Genomic DNA, 20,597 nt, shown 5'->3' with positions numbered 1-20,597 from the left:
TACCATGTGGATTTACAATATGCTGTCAAACCCCTAACAGTTAGTACCATTCCTGGTTTTAAGCAAGTTTCAGCAATGATTTATATGCATTTATAACATAAAGGTTTTAGCTTCACACATTCAATGTTCTATACAGAACGTAAGATTCATTGATGGACACATTCCACATTTAAACCATGATTTTACAATTCATAGGACTGGGAACCCATCCAGATGGAAAATAATAATAACAACAATAATAATAATAAAACACAAAACACAACCCCCCCAAAACTATAGATTAAATAACGAAATTCCCAATACATTTTCACTACTATTCAGAATGAATTGAGGTGAAAACTGAATGCAACTGCATAGACCAGTCCGTGAACTGAAATTACAGACAAAAGTTAAGGGCGAAAAAAGGGTCTCACAGAAACTAGTGATAAGCAGAAGCTTCTGTGGAAAGTGAATCAAATTTCTAAGTCCCAAAGCACTTTGTTACCTCTGAGTACTTCCTAGCTGAGTAAAGAGCAGGAAATTCAGAAGCATGCTGGCTCCTATCTCCTACAATAACTCCCCTGAGCAGATTCAATCACCTTATGACCCTAGGGAGAAAGGTCTCATACAAGAGAAAGCTTTTCAGTGGCAAGAAGATAGAGTTAAATGCTTTGTACTTCTTTTGAGGTGTTGATGCATTCTCATGCAAACATAGGAAAACCGTTAACAAATGCATGGAAGAAAACCTGCAAGTTACAGCTGAGTCCTGCAGAACAGAAATTGTCCGCTGTTGTTCACACGGATGGTATCTGCTACGGCAGTGAAACATCACTGGGGATTAAAGTATTTGCACTTTTAGTGAGAACTCTTGCTGTGTCAGATTGGAGTTTTAAACGTAGCAGTATATCACTTGTAGGCCTTGTCAATATATACATACAACCTGATCTTGTAAACCTAGAAAGCACACTCCCATACATAATCATCAAGGATATGACAAGCATCTATCAAATCTTCTTTGGTCTTTCCTGTTTATCATGAAAGTGCATTTATTTGAATAATATTACCACAAAATTATGACAAACCACAGGCAAAAATTTCAAGCCTTTGTATAATTTTACATCTCTTTTGTTCTATTTTGAATTGAATCAACTTTTGTTCATGCACAATGTAAACGTATTACCAAGATTACCCACAACACAGAGCAGAACAAAACTCGCTATACACAGCAGTTTTGTGTTAGGGAGTTTGGCAGACATCACAAATAAATACAAGAAAATACATTTAACAAAAGGACATGTGATTACATTTATGCTTAATTTTCATGTTCAGTATTTTGTCCTTCATAGCACTTCCAAAAGTCCTAAAGAAATATACAATTGATTTAATCTCAATAGTCAAACTATCTACTTTCTCCATGTATTTTGCTAGAAATTATTAAGCATACTGCAAACTTCAAGCCATTAACTTAACACAAAACCTGAACTCTTTTCCCCAGAATCTTACCCTTTTTCTTAATAAAAAAAAAAAGTACACATACAACTAAAAAAATCTCTTTGCTTCAGTCCTCACTGTTTTAAAAATGTATTAATACAGTTACCTGACTGTTGCCTAGAGGATCAGTATGTACAAATAACCTAAAGCCACATAATCACATTGTGCCTGCCATAGCTATGCAGAACTATTGGCCTGTCAAATTGCTGTTCAGTGTTGGGATACATAAGGGGTTGAAAGGTGAAACTACACAGGAATTCACTATTGAAAGAGAAACAAATCTTTAAAATATTTTCTACTTTAAAAAATCTAAAGATAAGGATGGTGATGGATTTTAGAAGAGAAAAGCAAAAGAGAGACATTTTAAATATGGCCGTAGTGTATGGTGTTTCCATACACTACAAGTTCCAAATTAAGTAAGCCAAAAAACCTCTTACATTTCCAACAACATGAGCAAAGTAACAAAGTGCTATTACACTGTTGTAACAGAAATGACCATTGCTAAAGCTGTGAAAGAAGGGTAGCTTGGTGTGACCTAAAATTCACTACCCTTTAATCATTGACTCTTCGAAAGAGCAGATAGCATAACAGTAATAGAGGGATTTTCCTATTCTTTTATATAAACCTTTCTTGCACATCCTCAGTGTGTCTACAGTACACAATGACAGGCAGATAGGTAGGCACAGAACGGCTTCTCTTTTCAACTGGGTGAGCTAACATAACAGGGCTTCTAAAAATAATTTGTTTTGTTCAGCAATAGCTTTCATCATTGTTCTTCTTTTCACTACTCTTGCAGTCTATGAGGAAGGCTAATCTTTCTTCACAGATCTCTGCATGCATTCTAACAGCTCAACACAGGCTCTGGTTTTTCAATCTGCTTAGGAACCAGAAAAAGTTTAAAAAGAGGAATCATAGGGGAAGAAAATTGGAAAGAAAAATATTAAAGCTTTTATTCACTAGCAGAAATAACCATCTCACTTTTATTCATTAATGTTCTGTTTGCAACTGGGAAAAAGAAGAAAAAAAAAGTATTCTCTGTTTCTTCTAAGACAACAGTTAAAGTACAATCTAGTTATACACAGCAGTCATTCCTATCACATCTGTATCTTTCACTCCATTAATGGGCTGCAGACAGAGGCAAGCAACTCTTTCCTATAGGGTGAAGCACAATTCTCTTGCAGAAATTTACTCATTTGTTTTTGATCATGTGGAACCCCATCACCAGTGAGCCTCTTCATGATCATCCCATTCACAGTTGTGCCATACATCTGCAGCTGCTGACTGGGATACAAACTCCCTTCTCCTTCATTGACAGATGCTCTTAGAACTATGAAGTTTGGAGAAGAACACGACTGATGGAAACCAGATGGAGAAAGCAGCAACATGCCCAGAGGACTTCTAATGATTCACAGATCACAGTTGGCAACTTGGCTTTCGAAAATTACAATAAACACATTATTACAGGGCTTCTGTAGCTTCTTATTTCATCAATATCTTTTATTTTATTTTATTTTATTTTTGTACAAAGTATCTATTAATACAAGGTTCCCAAGACATCCTGTGGACTATTTGTGGTATATAAACAAAATTAATCCCTTAAAACTTAAAATACATTTTCAGATAATTCAGAAGACTTTTTATTATTATTCAAGTTGAAACAGTTATTTTGAATTAGCCAAAATGATAATTTGAAAAAAAAACAACAACAACACAAAAAAAGCTTTAAACTCTTTCATTGCATTTTCCTTCAGTATAGATCGTTGGACATCTATCACCTTATATAAATCAGAAGCATATCTGTAAATTAAATTTGGCACTGAACTCAATCATGAAATTTCACTAAACATTCGCAAATTGAAAGAACTACACAATTTCATATTTTTTTTTTTTCGGTTGTTAACTCTATCAAGCTCCTCCTACTGACAAAAATTCACAAATAATATTAATAATTACAGAATCACAGAATTGTCTTTGTTGGAAGAGACCTCAAGATCATCGAGTCCAACCTCTGACCTAACACTAACAAGTCCTCCGCTAAACCATATTGCTAAGTTCAACATCTAAATGTCTTTTAAAGACCTCCAGGGATGGTGACTCCACCACTATCCTGGGCAGCCCATTCCAATGCCTCACAACCCTCTCAGTAAAGAAATTCTGCCTAATATCCAACCTAAAACATCCCTGGTGAATAATGATAATAATAATCTGACATTACCAAATCTATGATTTCTGTAAGAGGAACCGTATTCTGAAAATGTCTAGTGTGCTAAAACACAGCTCAATTTCTTATGTACAACCCAAGAGAACAGGACTAAAATCTGGAGTGGCTTCAGATGGCTAATATTGAGAAAAAGGTCTTCAGTCACACTCTGTTCCCTTCACTACTAGATAAAATAACCACACCTAGCTAACACCTCATGGTGCTCAGCTACTACAGGCTGGTTGAAAAAAACAACTTACAGTGCTTTTCCAACTACTCCTTTTCCTTTACTAAATATGGTGCTACTTTTTTCCATAGATAGAGATCTCCAAATCACACTTGAGGGCTTGCCTTGGTTTTAAATTTAATTATATGGTAATACGCTAAAAATGCTGTTACATGGGAGGACTGCAGTCTTATTCATTTTAGAGATAAGGATGCAGTCCTATTTCAGGAAACCTATTTCCAGAATCTGAATAGTCGAGATCTTGAAAAGGGTGACTATATGCTCAGATCATCTGTCAATCTAATTTTGTTCATGTGACAAGAAGCTGCTCTCACAAAGCAAGAATACAAGAAACAGAAATGAAATAGAATTCCAAAACTGAAGTTAAAAAAGTCCACAAAACCAAAAAATACTGTTACAGCAACAAAGCTGGGCAGGGGACAGGATGGGGGGAGTGGAAGTACTCTTGAAAATTTTCTGCATTGGTGTTTCACAGACATAGTTTTTTTCCTCCATTATCTGCCAAGGAGAAACACTTCAGAAGAGACATGGCAACTCACAGAAAGTAACAGCAAAGTCAAGCATTTTATTCACTGAATTGTTCTAATCTCTAAATCATGACCTACAGGTCTCTAGCTCTGATGCTGGCTTCACTGAAGACATAAAAGCAGAATTTACATGGTGAGCAAACATTGCAAGGACACGAAGAAATCTAGGCAGAGTTCTGAACTAATCTCTATCATTTGCCTTTGTTATTTGATGAGCTGAGATAACAGTTCTCTCTTTCAGCATAATGCTTAGTGCATTACAAAATATGAACTATTCTACTAAATGAAGGAGATAAGGTTTCAATAAATTAAATACATGATTGATTCAGGGGCCTGAAACAATTCAGAAAGAAACAGCTTTTCCCTTTATCTTAAATGTGTTTCACATAATACTGCCTGGGCTAGTAGATAGATTTAAATCCTCCCCAAACCATCAAACTGTGTGCAGAATGGTAACAGCCAAATAAATACTATCTTTAAGCTTGCACAGCACCTGTTTGCTGCAACTGTCTTGACCTACACAAGAATTTTATTGTTCTTGTGTGAAATTCTCAACACAGTTATGCAGCTGTGGTTTATTTACTCATTCATTTACTTTTAGGAAAAGATAAGAGAGGAGACATTTTGTTTTCTTAGCTCCTTCATCATTCTCTAAGAAAAAAAGTAATCAAATTCCTCTCTTTGCTAGAAATACAGTATTGACTTTTGAGCATTGCAGAATGTGGTTACAGTGCTTTACAGTCACTTCATAAAACTTAACATAATCAAGATGCTTTTTCAATGTATTCCTTTTACTTGACCTGTCTCTTGGAATCCTTCATATCTAGATTCATGGAAAGAAAAGAGATCCTCCAGATATAATATGTATCCAGAGCAGATACAATATGGTGATTATGGGACTCACCAGGGATTATTTCACTCCAAAAGTTTATTTGGATTACCAAATTGACAGAATAGGTTATTTCATTTCTACAGGATTTCTAGGATGGCAGAAGGGTGTGTTTAATAACCCTTTGGCACTCCAGAAAAATCTAGGAGGCATCCATTATTCAGTCAGCCAGCCTATAAAAATTACATGACTTTTAACACACTTTTTAATTGCTTTTAATTATTAACATTTGCATTGCTCTCAAAATGACAAGGTATCCCAGCTGGAGACATAGTTAAATTTTTAATAACACTGAAAAGCACAGCAACAAATCTCAGTCTATGGAATTCAAACATACACATTATATGTATGTATGTCTATATATACTATTCCATATAAAATTATGTATTTTCTCTCTCTAGCTATAAAACAAAAATATAAAAACATATGTATTTTTACATGCATGTATCCTTAATGAAATCTCACATTCATGCTGTTCAGAAGGTAAAAAAGAGATTAAGCTCAGAAGGCTTTTAGGCACCACAGACTTGAACAAAAATGATTTCACAGACCTGTAAAAAGCCAATATATCTTACCATATCTGTAATTAGTGGACTTTTGTCAGCCAGGAGAATGATGCTACTAGAATGAGGCTACTAGAGATCAGTGGTATAACAAGCTTGTTCACTATCATTTCATAGTTCTAATGGAAAACACTCATTACAAAAAAAAAAAACACCTCTCATGAAGTAAACACATTTTATTCATGTACAAAGCCAGCTATCAATAACTTGTTCCATTTAAAAGCTTTTCTCTCAAAATAATTAGTTTGTTTTAGTTTTACTACTCCCTCAAATGCCAAATACCTTGCAATTCTACAATCTTTAACTGGAACTGTAAATCATTAAATACAACATATTGTCCAGGAGAGATAAGCTGTACCTATGTTCTCTCCTCATCTCTCTGAGGCTTTCTCTTAGGACTTTTCCCTTACTTGCATTTTAACTTACCCAATTTTATATGCTAGACATTCAAATTAATCCTACTTTTGTTTTGTGTTTATGAACTATATTAACCTTCGAAATGAAAGGTGGGTTAAGTACAACAGCAATATGTTTTATGGAACCATGGTTCTTTTTCTTATGATGATTTTTGCTGGAAAGCTGAAATCTTCCTTGTGGTGTCACTACCAAGTATCTTCCATGTTGTATGACCTCCTCATTTCAGATACTTCTATAGTCATGCTTGTTGTCAAAACTTCCAAATGTGTGTTTTCAAAAACTCAGTTCTGCCTGCAGTTTTAGCCACAAAAGAGTACACGAGCCACAACACTGCTATGGCTAGTGCCATTAGGTTGCCAAGAGACACCTTGAATATAATTCACATTGACACACAGCTAAAGACAGCCAGCCAGTAATGCTGTTTAAACATCCCCACAAGCATTGCCAAATTTGCAAAGTATACAATAGTTTTTACAGAGAAATAATAATAATTAAAAAAATCTCTTATGAATACATTTTTGTCAGCTTTCTTCATCTCATACTTACACCCCACTTCATAGCCTTGGTTTACATTTCAGAATCTGACAGGAGCAGGGCTTAAACCACTAAACCACATTACAATTATTAATTAATGGCTCCCACTTGTTTGCCAGCTCCAGAAAGCAGAAGGATAGATAAAAAATATATTTACAGCAGAATTTAATTACCCATTTTCAAGCCACTGGCCTCCTGGCAAAAGTCTCCTGATGTAGTGCAGAACAGGACTCAGATTAAGAATTAATTTACTGTCAGCAATGATCTGCAATTTAATGGCTTAATCAAGTTTGCTATAAAATCGGTAGGGAGCTCTGGAGCCTAACATTGCCGCAGAGCCTGCTGTATCTAACGACAGGTTTCAGAGAGCCCTAATATAATCATCATCCAGCAAATCCAAGATCCCTCTCAATATATAATCAGGAACTCCACCTAGCAAGCTTACCACTCACATTACAAAGTTATAGTTCATGGATTTGAAGTTCAGTGCACATATTTGACTCTTTCCTCCTCTTACAGCTAAATCTCCAAGAGAAACTGTGCTTGTATGAATACCAAGATTAACATGTAAATACAGGCCAGCATGTGACTAGTACATTTTGTTTCATCTTTTCAAACCATAGTGCAAATATAGAAAATGGTTAATAAAAATAAATGTTTTTACACAGAGACGCTTCTTTTAACTCTATTCATAATTCTCCTCACACTGGGCAATATGACTACAGAGTTCTTTCTATAAAAGCACAGCTGAAAATGGAAACAAGAGATTAGGACCTTGAAAATCACAGTTAAGACAAAATTAGCTATGAACTGAGCTTTTTTGTTTTGTTTTGTTTTGTTTTGTTTTGTTAGAATTTTGAGATTTAAAAGATCTTAATTATCTTTAAAAATAAAAATAAATCCACGTTTTCTGCTAGAACCCAATTGCAGAAATAATAAAATTCTAAGTGCTGAAATTGAAAATGTTATGCCAGAAGTAGTGGCATAAAAACCATTCTCTTGAGCTTTCAAGGCCAGATTTTAATGATCTCAGAGGTTCTAACCTTTCCAAAAATAAGAATAAGCTTCTCACATTGAGTGTTTAGCTAGGCTTAAATATTCCAAATTCTCTGCAAATCTTTGGTTGCCAGAATCTCCTGGGAGAAACTCCTAGAAGTGCTTTGAACACCCTACCATCACACCCACTTCTTTTTCCCTAAGATTATGAAACATTGTCATGTCTCCCATTCTGTCACCCATCCATATTTACTTCACACCTGACACAATGCTACTAGTACATCCAAATGCTTCTTTGCAGAACTGAAGACTGTTGTTTGTTGTTATTGTTTTTAAAGAACCCCAAAGCTTCTCTCCCTCATCTATTCTCAAAACAGAATACTAAAAAATACCGCTAAAGAAGAGTAAGAACAGTACATGGAACAATGTTCTGTATATTGAATTTAAGAAATATGGACACAAGTTCTGGTTCTTAATTCAAAAGGGTAAATTACAATAGCTGTTTCCATGCATAAAGCATAAAAATGAACCTAGATATTTTCAGAATTGCATTGACATGACCATTATGCAGCCCTACACCTTCATCAAAAACTGACACATGCACATATGCTGGAAGAGTGCATTCTGTCTTTACTGTTAAAGGAAACTCATGGGTTAAAAATGATGACATTCATAAGTGAAGACCTAGTACAACTCTAAAAAATACTAAGCTTATCTTCATTGAGTTCCTTGTGTCAATAAACAACTTGGCTAACAGCAAGTTCATGTACTTAGGCTAACTAATATGCCGTTGTCAAAACCTGAGCTTGACCAAAGGTGAGGACAATCAGAATGATATTGTCATTTTCAATTAACAAATAAACAAACAAACAAACAAAAACCCACACCAAATTAAAACAAATGAACAAACAACAACAATACAACCAAAATGCATAGACATGGTGAACTACATGAAAAACACAATAATGTGGGTTAGGTGTTTGAGAAGCGATTGTATACAACAGGTGAGCTGAAGAGATAAATAATGCATAGAGCATCTCAATTAAAAAAAAAAAAAAAAAAAAAAAGCTGAATTTTTAAACCATAGCTTGTCCTTCCTAATAATTCTTATAATAGCTATTTCTCAGCTCAGTTTACATACAGTGTATAAACCAATACTAAGTCCTATAATGTGCCTGTCTAGCGTACCACAGCATGGAATCAGACATCCAGAAAAGTTTCATTAAGTGTTAAAAAAGTGTATAAAAGTTCATTAAGTAAGACTACATGCATTCTTGAAGGAGAAGTTGTGAGAAAATTACCATGTCTGTATCCTAATGAAAAAGTATAATTAGGTTTTATTTGTAAGACTAAGGTTTAATCCTCAAGCCTTGCCTCCACTCCATGGATTTACCAGCTAAGGATGATTTCCTTAACATCTGTATATATCACTGGACTTCTGATACATCATTTTGTTAATAAATGCTTTACTCCCATATATTCTCCAGGGAGTGCTCTATAACACTGCTTTATTTAGTTATCTGTAAGATGTGTTTCTCACACCATGAAAACTTCTTCAGAAGCGATAAAACTTCGCTTTTCTTACTTGAGTTCAAGAGGGTTCCTGCATATACTGTTTTAAATTTTATAGGTCAAGGTTATCTTATTCCAAACTGTTCAAATAAATGAACTGCAAAAAAATATGGCATTTACTCTTAACTTCAAGCATGGGCCTGCCTCCAAATATGGCTGAGAATGTAATTGTTAAACTTTTCAGGAGCTTAAATATGTGTGCACTTCCTCAGAAAAGCAGGATGCACCATGCTGGATTTCCTTTCAGCCGGAGAGAGTAGTAGCCGTAACACTTTGCTTTGTAAATTCAGAACTGAATTTTCTTTCTCTGCAATCACTTTTAAACTTATACCATGGATTCCCTCTAAGCAGCTGCAGAGGGCTAGCTACTAAGAGCAGGCAATGGCAAAGCCCGCCCCCATCTCAAGTGGGAAGCTAGGCTGCACACCATCAAAATGCCAAAGGCACAAAATAGCATGCTCGTCCCAATTTCTTCATGTTATTTTGGTATACTTATAAAAAACAACAACACATAACTCATTAATTATAACCTTTCAACAGTGTTTTCCTTTCCCCCAAACTGTTAAAATTTAGTAAAACTGCAACCGCACTACTGATAAAACTATTTTTAGCCTTTCATATGCAGAGAATGTTAGGAAGAGTCTCATCTTTCTATTAATGCAAATTTATTTAAACAGTCAGTGCAGGAAACTTTAAAATATGCTAATTGCTGCTTCTTTGGACTCTAGTCTCAAATGTCTGCTGATGTCTACCTATCACATAGAGACTAAGCAAAGGGAACACTACCTATTGACACTAAGTTTAAACATTCACATCTCTATAAAGTGACAGCCAAATATATTTTTATTGCCACATTTATATACCTTACAAATTTTCACATTCAACATCCTTTTAATATTAATGCTCCTATTTCCTGGTGTCAGAGCTGAATTGCCAGTGTGTTATAAATGGAAATGCTTTTGATAATCACATGCAGTGTTTTTCTTTTTACAGTGATTCAGTACTGATGTAAAGAGGCCAGACTGATGGCCCTGCAGATTGGAGTTCCCTGCTAATCCACACAGAAAACAAGGCACTGTCAGGGCAGTAGCTAGGCCAACTTCCTTACAGTACATCTCCATTTAAATCCATAAGAGAGAAACAAAAAAACCATACGTATCACATCTATAAGTCATAGTCTGACTTTCCCTGCTCATGTCCTTGGCCTTGCTTCTTATGTTAACTAGTAGAGAAAGTAATCAAAGAAAATGATGCATTTCTGGGACTGGCCTGCTGCCCATGAACTGCTTCATAGCAAAAACAAATGTAAGTTCAGCATTACACATCACTCTAAGGCCAGGATGTGCATCTTCAGTGTGTAGTTAAATGAATACATTGATTTTATCTTATAAAGAACTGAGGTAATGTTACTAGGTTTTAGTTGGTACTCCTCCTCTGAAAGCAAGTGGTTTTCATTTGTAATGTGTCCCATCAGAAATGACACAGATTTCCTGAAGAGGTTCACTAAGATCAGACCTAATTTACCCAAGAGGGATGCATAACTGTCAGCTTCATCATTAATATTTATTAAGATTCATATATAATTTATTAGCAATATGGCCAAAACATTGGAAATTTTCATTTTGGCATTTACTCATTTAACCTACAATATAGAGCAGCAAACCAGTGTCACATCTGAAAGACCAGGCATAGATATTTGTACAAACCACCAGTACTTCCTAATCAGTAAAATTTAACCAGGAATTTAAAGAACAAAGGCCCTTTTTTTAATGACACACAAATAAGCTAGCAACTAGAGAAGAATATGCTAGCACAGAAATTAATAAACGGACAAAACCCCAGGATTTTGAAATAGCAAAGTTAGCCCTGACAGAATACTTGAGTAGAATTACATGCCTAGTCATACAACTACATGAACACAGAAATGTGCTTCATTGTGCGATGATAACTGCAAGTCTAATAGCTTCCTCAGACACCCTCTTCCCATTTTGCAAGTACAATCCTGCCTGCCTATCAGGAATCCGGGAACTGTTAGTAAAAAGATACTGGGTTATCCTGCTCTTAATGGATATTCAATTATATAGCTGTTTTCTTATCTAAATGAAAAAATATCTTAAATAATACTAGCCTTGGATTTTTGGAGGAGATGGAAATTAATTTCCCATTGAAATTAATTCCCTAGTCTTCTTTGGAAGACTGGCCTGTGCCTAGAATTGCATTTTATCTTCTGTCAACTGAAATTATACAGTTGGTAGGGGCAGAGCACATTTCATGTTTGTATTCATTTTTTATACAGGTTAAGATTTTTATTAATTTATTTATTTATGGAATTAGTTGAATATATAGTTATATATATGATCTGCACATCATCGTGGCAAATATACAAAACACACCATCTATTGCTACAGAAGGAAACAATTCAAACAAGTTTCAAAACACATTCACTAGTGGTCTTAATGTAATGAGCTTTGCTGTGAATCATATTCTGTTCCTTTATGACGTTTAACATTTTATGAATTCTTAACAGCCACACAGAGAAAGAGTTAAATATTTTTTTTCATATTTTCCTTGCTCAAACGAGTAGTCTCAATTACATGCTTGAGACCATGCATTTACACCAAGATGCTTTTGGCTCTGTATGAGCATATTTTTAAAATGTATTGCTAATTATTTCTATACCTCATTATCTCCTTGCTATGTTGAGCACGACTCATTTCTCTTGTCCACCCACTGCCTCTCAGGTAACAATGAATTAATGGGTTGAACATATCTGAAACTATTACTTTTTAAAGAAAGAAAAAGCTTAACCAGTACATCAACTTTGCAGTGAAATTCTTATAGGCGCTTATATTGCAACATCCCGTCTCCAAAATACAGAAAATCACACGTCAAGATTTCTTCAAGAGCAATACAGGTACTTTACAGACAGCTTTGTGCATGTGGAAAGAGTATGACAGAATACCCCAAGCAATGCCTGCTTCAAAACAGGTGTGGGTTTGTTTGGTTCTTTGTTTTAACCAATGTAGTTAATCTCTTCCACTGCCCGTCCAGCCCCCCCCAGGAATAAAATAAGATGGTGCACCACTACATGTACATATTCCCCAATGAGACATGAGACAGGAGATGAAATGTGGGCATTTATACAGAGGATCCTGCTGAATGTTATTCAACCTGCTCACAGTCCAGCACAGAGATGATGGTGAGTGCCTCTCTCCCAATGTGGCAGTAGAAGTTAAGGCTGACGGCACACCTCCACACTTGTTAGCATGTCTTTACACAGATTATGTACAGTTAGAACATATTTACACAGATCAGCTAGAGCCATACATACAAGGAGAGCCCTGTTCTGCAAAATCTAACACTTGCAAAGTACTTTCTGAGCTGTGACATCAGCATAATTGTTTGTGCCAATTATTTACAGCAGTAAATAACTAAAGCATTGCATATACTTTCACATGTCTCTGACAAAATAGCATTATTGCACACTGCCAGTGTGCACAGAAAGTTTTCAATTGTCTGAAGACACTTATACACTCAATGAATTAGAAACAGACATGAAAGGTTTCTTTGGCAGGTGGAATCACAACAGCTGCTTCAAGTCATAGATGCAGTCACAAAGACATTTAACCAGGACAAAGTTTCTATGCCTTCAGTAAACCCATCATGTCCAGTTCCCAAATTCAATCTCTTCACAGTTCTTCATACTGAAAAACAAACTTGTGCTATCTCCCAGTATAAAGAAAATATTCCAAGTTGCAGGAACACTTGCTGGAGTACTAAGTGGAGTACTACAGCACTTTCAGTTTTAACTTCAGCTTAATTTACTGTAAGAATAAAAAATTCTGGGACTGTAGTTTGTAGTTATGTAGTTACTTTTGATCTCAACATAAACATAATTTGCCCTGTCAATTTTAAATCAACATTTTCAGTAAAGCACCTTTTGTATTTGGGATCTGTACTAAGATCTTCAAATGTAGATGCAAGTACAGAATGGGTGCATATGAAATATGCCTAACTGTGAAGTACAGGTTGAGACTGGAATTTACAAACTTTAGCACTAATACTAATATGATAACACTAATATGATCTCGTTCACACAGCTCAGTTTTTCTGGTATGTTTGATGAAAGAAGAAAGCCCAGAAATACAGTTTTATATATATTCTTGACATTAAATACACTTTTCCACAAATATGCCTTGTATCTCTGATGTATACCACCAAGCCATGGACTCATCATAGACTAATATCCGTATTCAGAAAGATTTAATTTAGAATATCTTTCTCCCAGCTGTGCTGTCTTTCCAAAGTGCTATAAACTTTATACAGCATTGATGTTAACTCTGGATTTTTGATCCAACATTTCTGGTGGTTTTTAGCTAGTGAAAAGCAAACCTGGCAGCTTCAAGGAGCCTTCTTGCTTCCCATCTAATCACTAGTACTTTCCCAGAACACAAATTGAAAAGTTTGTTCAAATCACGATCTATTCCACATGTATATGCTATTAGAGAGCAATTCAATTATTCATACAAATAAAGCTGTATCTTTCTTGCACTATTACTAGTATGTGGTTTACATTTAAGGCTTTTATTTTTTTAATATCACTTGAATACTTTGTCTTCCAATTATTTACTGAACAAGAAGCCTTGCAAATGAAGCTACTACAAAATTCTGCAGTTTGATTCATTAAGACACAAGTTAATTAAATCATGTTCTCTCCTCAGATGTACTATTTTTTTTTTAAAGATGATTAAACAAGAGGTAAATGTAATTACGACAGGAAGAAGTATAAGCAAAAAATTTCATCTTAGGCATTTCAGAAAAATGAAGTAATAAATCACCTTGCTCCATATGCCTTTTGTTTTGCTGTCACTGATAAAGCATTCAGATTCTTTAGCTTTCTTGTGAGATACAAGTATTACATCTGTTAAGGCAATTTAGAAGGATGCTGGGACTGTGACAATGGGCAGTACATTTAGGAGAAAGATAACATATACCTAGACTTACACAGATGTTGTCTTTTCAGACAGCATTGAGCATTCAGGTTTAAAAAGATATCTATACACTGACTCATGAATTTACATTCCATGCTTAGAAAATAATTGTTCTAGGGTAAACTGAACCTTTGAATGTTTTCAAAGTTGGTTGTTTGCTGGATGCATTTAAATGACAGAATACAAAATGAAAAAAAGAAAAATCATGCCCTTAAAGCACTACCTGAAAATCTGAAAATCTGCGCTCAGTTCCTGACTCTTTCCTTGTGCTTTCTTTAGACATTAATTGGCTCATTTGTTCTGGTCCTGACAGAGAAGTAGGGATAAGAACATTTCATTTCTCTTGTATGTTTAGACTGGATTCACTGCATCCATTACACTCAGATCATGTTGAGATATCTCCTAAATCTGTAGTCATGAAAACCAAAAGTCTACTTTTTAAACTGAGAACCTGATTATGAGCATATCACATACACTACAGGCCATTAGAAGGCCTTACGTGTGAATTTTATGATGTAACAGGATTAATGGAAGTATTCATTAGAAAAACAACTATAGACCTATAGTACTTGAAAAATACAAGGTGTGTTTTGTTTTGTTTTGTTTTTCCAGAATCATAGCAAGACAGCATTGCATCCACCAATAAGCAAGACTGCCCTGAGTTCGATAAAGGCCTGTCTCTCCTCTGCTCCCCTTTTGAACATAGGAGCAGGACCCCTCTCCCCAGAGCTTTCTTAAAAGCTGCCATCATGCACATAATCCAGGCATCAACCACAGCATCAGTGTTTGAGTGTACCTGCTCCTACCTGGTGCCCTTCCTGACCTACCCTGATGATGGCTCTTATTAGTCCACCACAAAGGAAAAGATGGAAACTCAGTTACAAGAATGTTTTTAATAGAAGGTCATATTTGAGTCAACAATCTTTTTAAACTGAGGTACGAGGAATACTATGTTCTAGGAAAGCAAGTCTCACAGTCTGGGGCTTTAAATGCCTTTTCCTGATTTCATTCATTCACGAACATGACAAGCTGCTTGACACTGATTAGAAATAATGTTTTTTAAAACCACATTAAGATCTATTTTTTGTTCTCTTCACAGCCTGAAGATAGGAAAGACTTCTATTATACTATCACTGTATCAACAAAATCATAACCAAATTTACATTTGCAGAGGAAATAGTTAATCTAGAAAATATCATCATAAATGGAAAGTTATATAACTAATTTAACTGATACGAAGAAAGATATTAATGATGGAATGGTAAAGGAAAATAAACTCTTAAAATAGCTCATAGGCACTCCCAGTGCCATATAAAAATGCTCAGAAGAGACCCCAAATTATAAAAATTTAAATTCATCATGTTTAACTGCAGCTTCCATCAAAATCCATCTACGGCACTTGACCATGAATATTAGTGTTCTCATTGCTAAAACAAACAAACCAACCAACCCATACATACAGGGCACAGGAATGACAAGTAACCTTAAAAATTTCCAGGCAGCTAGGCTGAGCTGAAGTATCATATTAGAAGCATTCACAATTTTTATTATTGCATTAATACCCAACCTCATTACTCTGCCATCATTAAGAGACTACAAACCACCTTTGGAAAGCAAGAAATGCTCAAAATATTTATGAATTCAAAAAAATTTATGTTTTTCTTTCAGCCCAGTTTTTGCTTAGTATGATACACATCTAGTACTGACCTCAGTGAACAACTGAGCAAATTTTTCAGAAGCATAGCAGTTTCCTGCTCTAGTAAAGAGGTAAAAAGGCTTACATGGCATGCAGCATGTAGTTCAGAGAAAACTACATATTGCAAAAGACTAAAGCAATTACAATTTTTCCACCATGAACATGTGCTAAAGGGTGATATTGCAACAAACTGATGTTGTTATGGAAACTCTGCTGACTTGTTGCTACTATGGTGAAATTGGCATTGTACTTGCACTAATATCCTTTTTATCAGCCATAGTTCAAAATTCAGAGCACTTTAATTTACAATCAGGGAGCTGCACGTCATTCACTGCAGCTGCAGGCAGTGTCAAATGCTGCTGTTGCCTGGTAACTCACAGGTAACTGGTGCAAGTCTGTTATATTTATATACGCAGAAAGCTAATGACAGAAGACGAAGGGAACATTTGTCTGTAGATAAAAAATTTGGCCTCTATTTACTAAAATACAGGATTTTCTTCTAGCAGTGAAGCCACTGCTTAAACTTACAGTACCAGAATGAAGAACTGCACTTATTTCTTCTGAAAATATTTTTGGTATAAATAACTACCATTTATGGTTCCTGATATAGCTGCAGCAAATCATTAAAAAAGTGAATAAAAGCGAACACAAGTTAAAATTAGCCCTCAAAATATTGTAACTATACTATGAAAGAAACCTTAATATATTATTTTTAGGAAATCCTAATCCTGGCATCAGGGTATCTAGTGCTCTCACTATCCACACTACGATAACTCAAAGGACACAATGTTTTAAAAAAGAGGCTGGTTTTAAGCATCCAGCGTTTACCCTTTATCCAGAAGGCTGCAAACTGCAGTGTCCATTTAGATTTCTTGTGTTGCCTCTAAATATTGACAAATCGAAGCAGCAAGAGTAGATTTAAGTGGGCTCAAAGACAGTCTATTTTGGACTGAAATGAGCTGCTGAGAAACCATTTCTCTATTCTATTCTGCAGACCCTAATCCAAGCCACTGCTTTCTGTTCTACAACACAGCTTTATGCTTCTTGAAAGCATGAGTTATTGGTGTGACTGAAATTAACAGCAGAATTCCCACTAATTGCAGTGGTATCCAGTTTTTTGCTCAAGCTGGTCTTTTGTAAGTGCATTGGGTCTGGGTCTACAAATAACCACCTAATTTTTCAAATGCCTTCTGTTTGTAGAACTACATGTGCTGTTAAAAGATTGACTTCAATTTTTAGTGAAATGAAAGGCAGAAGTGCCTTTCACCAAACCTTAATATTCAGCTCACACCACAGCTATGTAATTATTCTTTTCAGAAGCAGAGACGCAAAGATGGTATTAACAGCTGTTCAAAATATCACATTTATGCACTTTTCTCTTGTCATATTAAATATAATTACTTCTGATGCAATCAAACTCATATCCTTCAAATGGATAAATCCACCACCAAATTTAGAACTGCAAACTTCAAATATCAGGCTCTTAGAGCAAAGCTTCAAGCCTTTACCTTCAGTTGAGTGAGATAAAATGTAAGAAGGTGAGAACATTAGGTTTAAAAATGGTATCCTTTTTTGAACTTTCTTTAAATTATTGTGTTATTTAGTAGTTGCAAAGTCCTTTGGAGATGAATACATCTATATATGAATAACATAACTCAGTCACCAAGAGCTGTGGTTCAAGTAACTGACTAATATGTATGCTCCTCAGAACTCATCATCATTAGAAAATAAATCATAGTATCTTATTTTTTGTAACACCTGTCAGTCCTGAAAGGTCTGAAGGACTCATAGTCTGGACACAACCTCTCAGCAAATTGTCCTGGTGTTTGCCCAACCTTGTTTAAAGAATGTTTTCCTTAGATCTAATAAGAATTTCCCTCGCTGCAGGCTGTGTTTTTTGCCTCTTCTGCTTTCACTGTGTATCTCCACAAAGAGGTTGGTTCCATATTCTCTGTAGTCACCCATTACATTTTTAGAAAAGTAATAAACTCACTACATCATCCCTGAACACATGGCCCTCTAGTTTTGGGCAAAACATGCCCGAGCCAATCATTACTTATATACCACTCAAAGAAGCACCATCATACTAAACATACTTGCTGAGATAAAGACTCAAGACTAATAAAATCATCTCTATCTTGGGGAAGAATTCAGAGCAATTGTTGCCAATGCTGGGACATAAAGATCTAGAGATCTAGGGAACACATTTCAATTTTGATGTTCTGCTTTGTAAACTGAATTTTAAGGCATATAGTTGGCTTATCACTGGAGAATAATGTTATTATATCTCATTTGAAAAGGATATTTAAAAAAAAATAAATCCATATGCATTAGGTTGAGAAACAAAGCCCTTAAGTATATACCTTAATGGAAGTTTTGGAACTTTCAGTTTACTCTGTTCCAAGTAATTCCAAGCTCAAACGGAAATGATGTAAACTATGCAAGTTCATCTTGAACTAGTAGGTCTAAACACATTTCTGATGCTTTACTCTTGATAAAGAAAGAGTAAGTTTTTACTGCTGTTTTTTTTTTTTTTTTTTAGCTGTTAGAAAAAAGCAAAGCTCTAACAGACAACAGAAAGATGTTTTCTTTCCAAATCACAAAGTTTCAACATTTCTTTACATTCAGAAACAACTGTTCTCCTTCCACTTGTACTAATCAATAAACAAAGTTATTGTAGAGATCTAAATTTACCAACAGTTTTTGTTACACTACATTGCTATTGAATTGAGTGTCAGTTGTGGTTTTTTGTCAGCATTTCCAAAGTGATGGATAAAACAAAGTACCTCCGATTCTAGAAGTTCAAATAGGATTCTTATGTGTCTGCGTTAGTGTTAGCATGCACTATTAAGTGCTAGGATTTTTTTCTGCAGCCAGTAGCATGAGCACCAAACACCTGGCATTGCTCACTCCCCCTAGGCATGCCACACTTCTCAACTGTGCCATTACAACTGTTTCTGCAGCTGCAGAGGGAACTGCATGAGGCACTGATCTGTGCTAAAAATAATGCTGTGTTGGGCAGGGGGGAGAAGTAGCTTGATTAAGCATGCACTTCTGTGAAAAGAACAACTGTGAAATTATGGCTTAGCTATCTCAGGCAACTCACAAGTTTTTAGATGATAACCCTGTACACAATAGGTCTCCTCTACTCACAGAGCTGCACTTACTGCTGAAAATTGACTACAAAATTCAATTCAAGACAACTAGTTCAATGCATTTCCTCCAAAAATTTCAGAAAGCGTGTGTTCTTCACAATATTTTTTTTCACTACCATCAACAAACAAACAAAAACAGAAAATAATCACACTCTATAGTTTTACATTCTGAAAAGAAGCAAACTCCTTCATGTGATAAAAGCAAAAGTAGATAAAACAGCTATTAATTATAGAAAATAAAACATTGTGTTCCATCTAAAACTCTGATTTTAAAAAGAAACAGAGATTTATCCCTTTGTGTACTCAAAGGTCTTTGTACTTATGTACTAGTATTTTATCTAAAAGGAAGAATTCAAATCACCTAATTTGAGCCACATTTCACTCTTCTCTGGAAGTTTTCTTCAGGTACACTAACATTATCCTACAGTTACTATATTTAAAGAACTCCCGCTATTGTTTGTTTGTTTTTGTTTGCTTGTTTGTTTGTTTGTTTTTTAACTGCAAAAGGGAGCTTGAAAATTAGAACACCTGCAAACATATAGAAATCTGACAAGAAAAATCTAGTAACATTAGGAATCAAGTGTCAGGATGTTTACAACAAAGCAGATTGGAGTGTTCTGATCACAACCACATAAAGCATTGAATCCTGCAATTTTGTATCCATGTAACCAGAACAAAATATTGCAATTCCTATTCATATCACATTTTTATTTGTTCAACTCTCTTTTCATACTTAAAATTATGTCCCAGGTACCTACTTATATTATCTAAATACAGATCTACAATATTTTAAGAAAGCAATACGGAATTTACTGCTGTAATGATGGTGAGGCTAAACCCTCCTTCTCCCAAATGCCCCCCTCAAAATAAGCCAACCCTGATGTTAGTGCTCATGGAAGGAGGCTGGGGAGAAAAAGAGAGAAAACTCACTAAGAACTGCCAGTGATGATACTCTTGATTTAATGTGGTGACATCAGACTTGGAAATCTGTGTCTCTTCTAAAAACTGGACCTGATCAAATGTTTTCTGTGATGTTGCAGGCTGCAGGCATGATGGATCATTTCCAAACTGTGTAGAATAAAACAAAACAAATCAAGTGACCAGCTTGTTTAAACTGCATTTGTACTAGCTGACTAGCGCTTACTTTTCTTACAACACAGTGTTTCGTTAACATATTTTTCATCATATGTTCCCCTGAAAGCTGCTTGAAAGTGATGATTAAATATACATTACAGACAACAGAAGCCAAATGAAACTAATAAAGTCAGGCTTGCTGAATAAACATTTTGTCAGGGCAGGCAACAAGACTGAAGTCCAACATAAGCCTTCAAAATAAACCT

The 20,597-nt window shown here is 35.3% G+C and overlaps 1 protein-coding gene across 1 annotated transcript in view; it reads right to left on the bottom strand.

The window, feature by feature from the left end:
* RIMBP2 (RIMS binding protein 2) overlaps nucleotides 1-20,321 on the bottom strand; it is a 106,800-nt gene extending 86,479 nt beyond the window's left edge. Inside the window, exon 1 of the mRNA XM_032198695.1 lies at nucleotides 20,188-20,321. The gene's annotated coding sequence lies outside the window, so the exon portion shown is untranslated. The remainder of the gene's footprint in view (nucleotides 1-20,187) is intronic.
* Nucleotides 20,322-20,597: the final 276 nt, after the last annotated feature.

This window comes from Aythya fuligula, chromosome 17 (genome assembly GCF_009819795.1).
Source record: "Aythya fuligula isolate bAytFul2 chromosome 17, bAytFul2.pri, whole genome shotgun sequence".
In the NCBI taxonomy this organism is placed as follows: domain Eukaryota; kingdom Metazoa; phylum Chordata; class Aves; order Anseriformes; family Anatidae; genus Aythya; species Aythya fuligula.
This window is presented reverse-complemented; position numbering and strand designations above follow the sequence as displayed.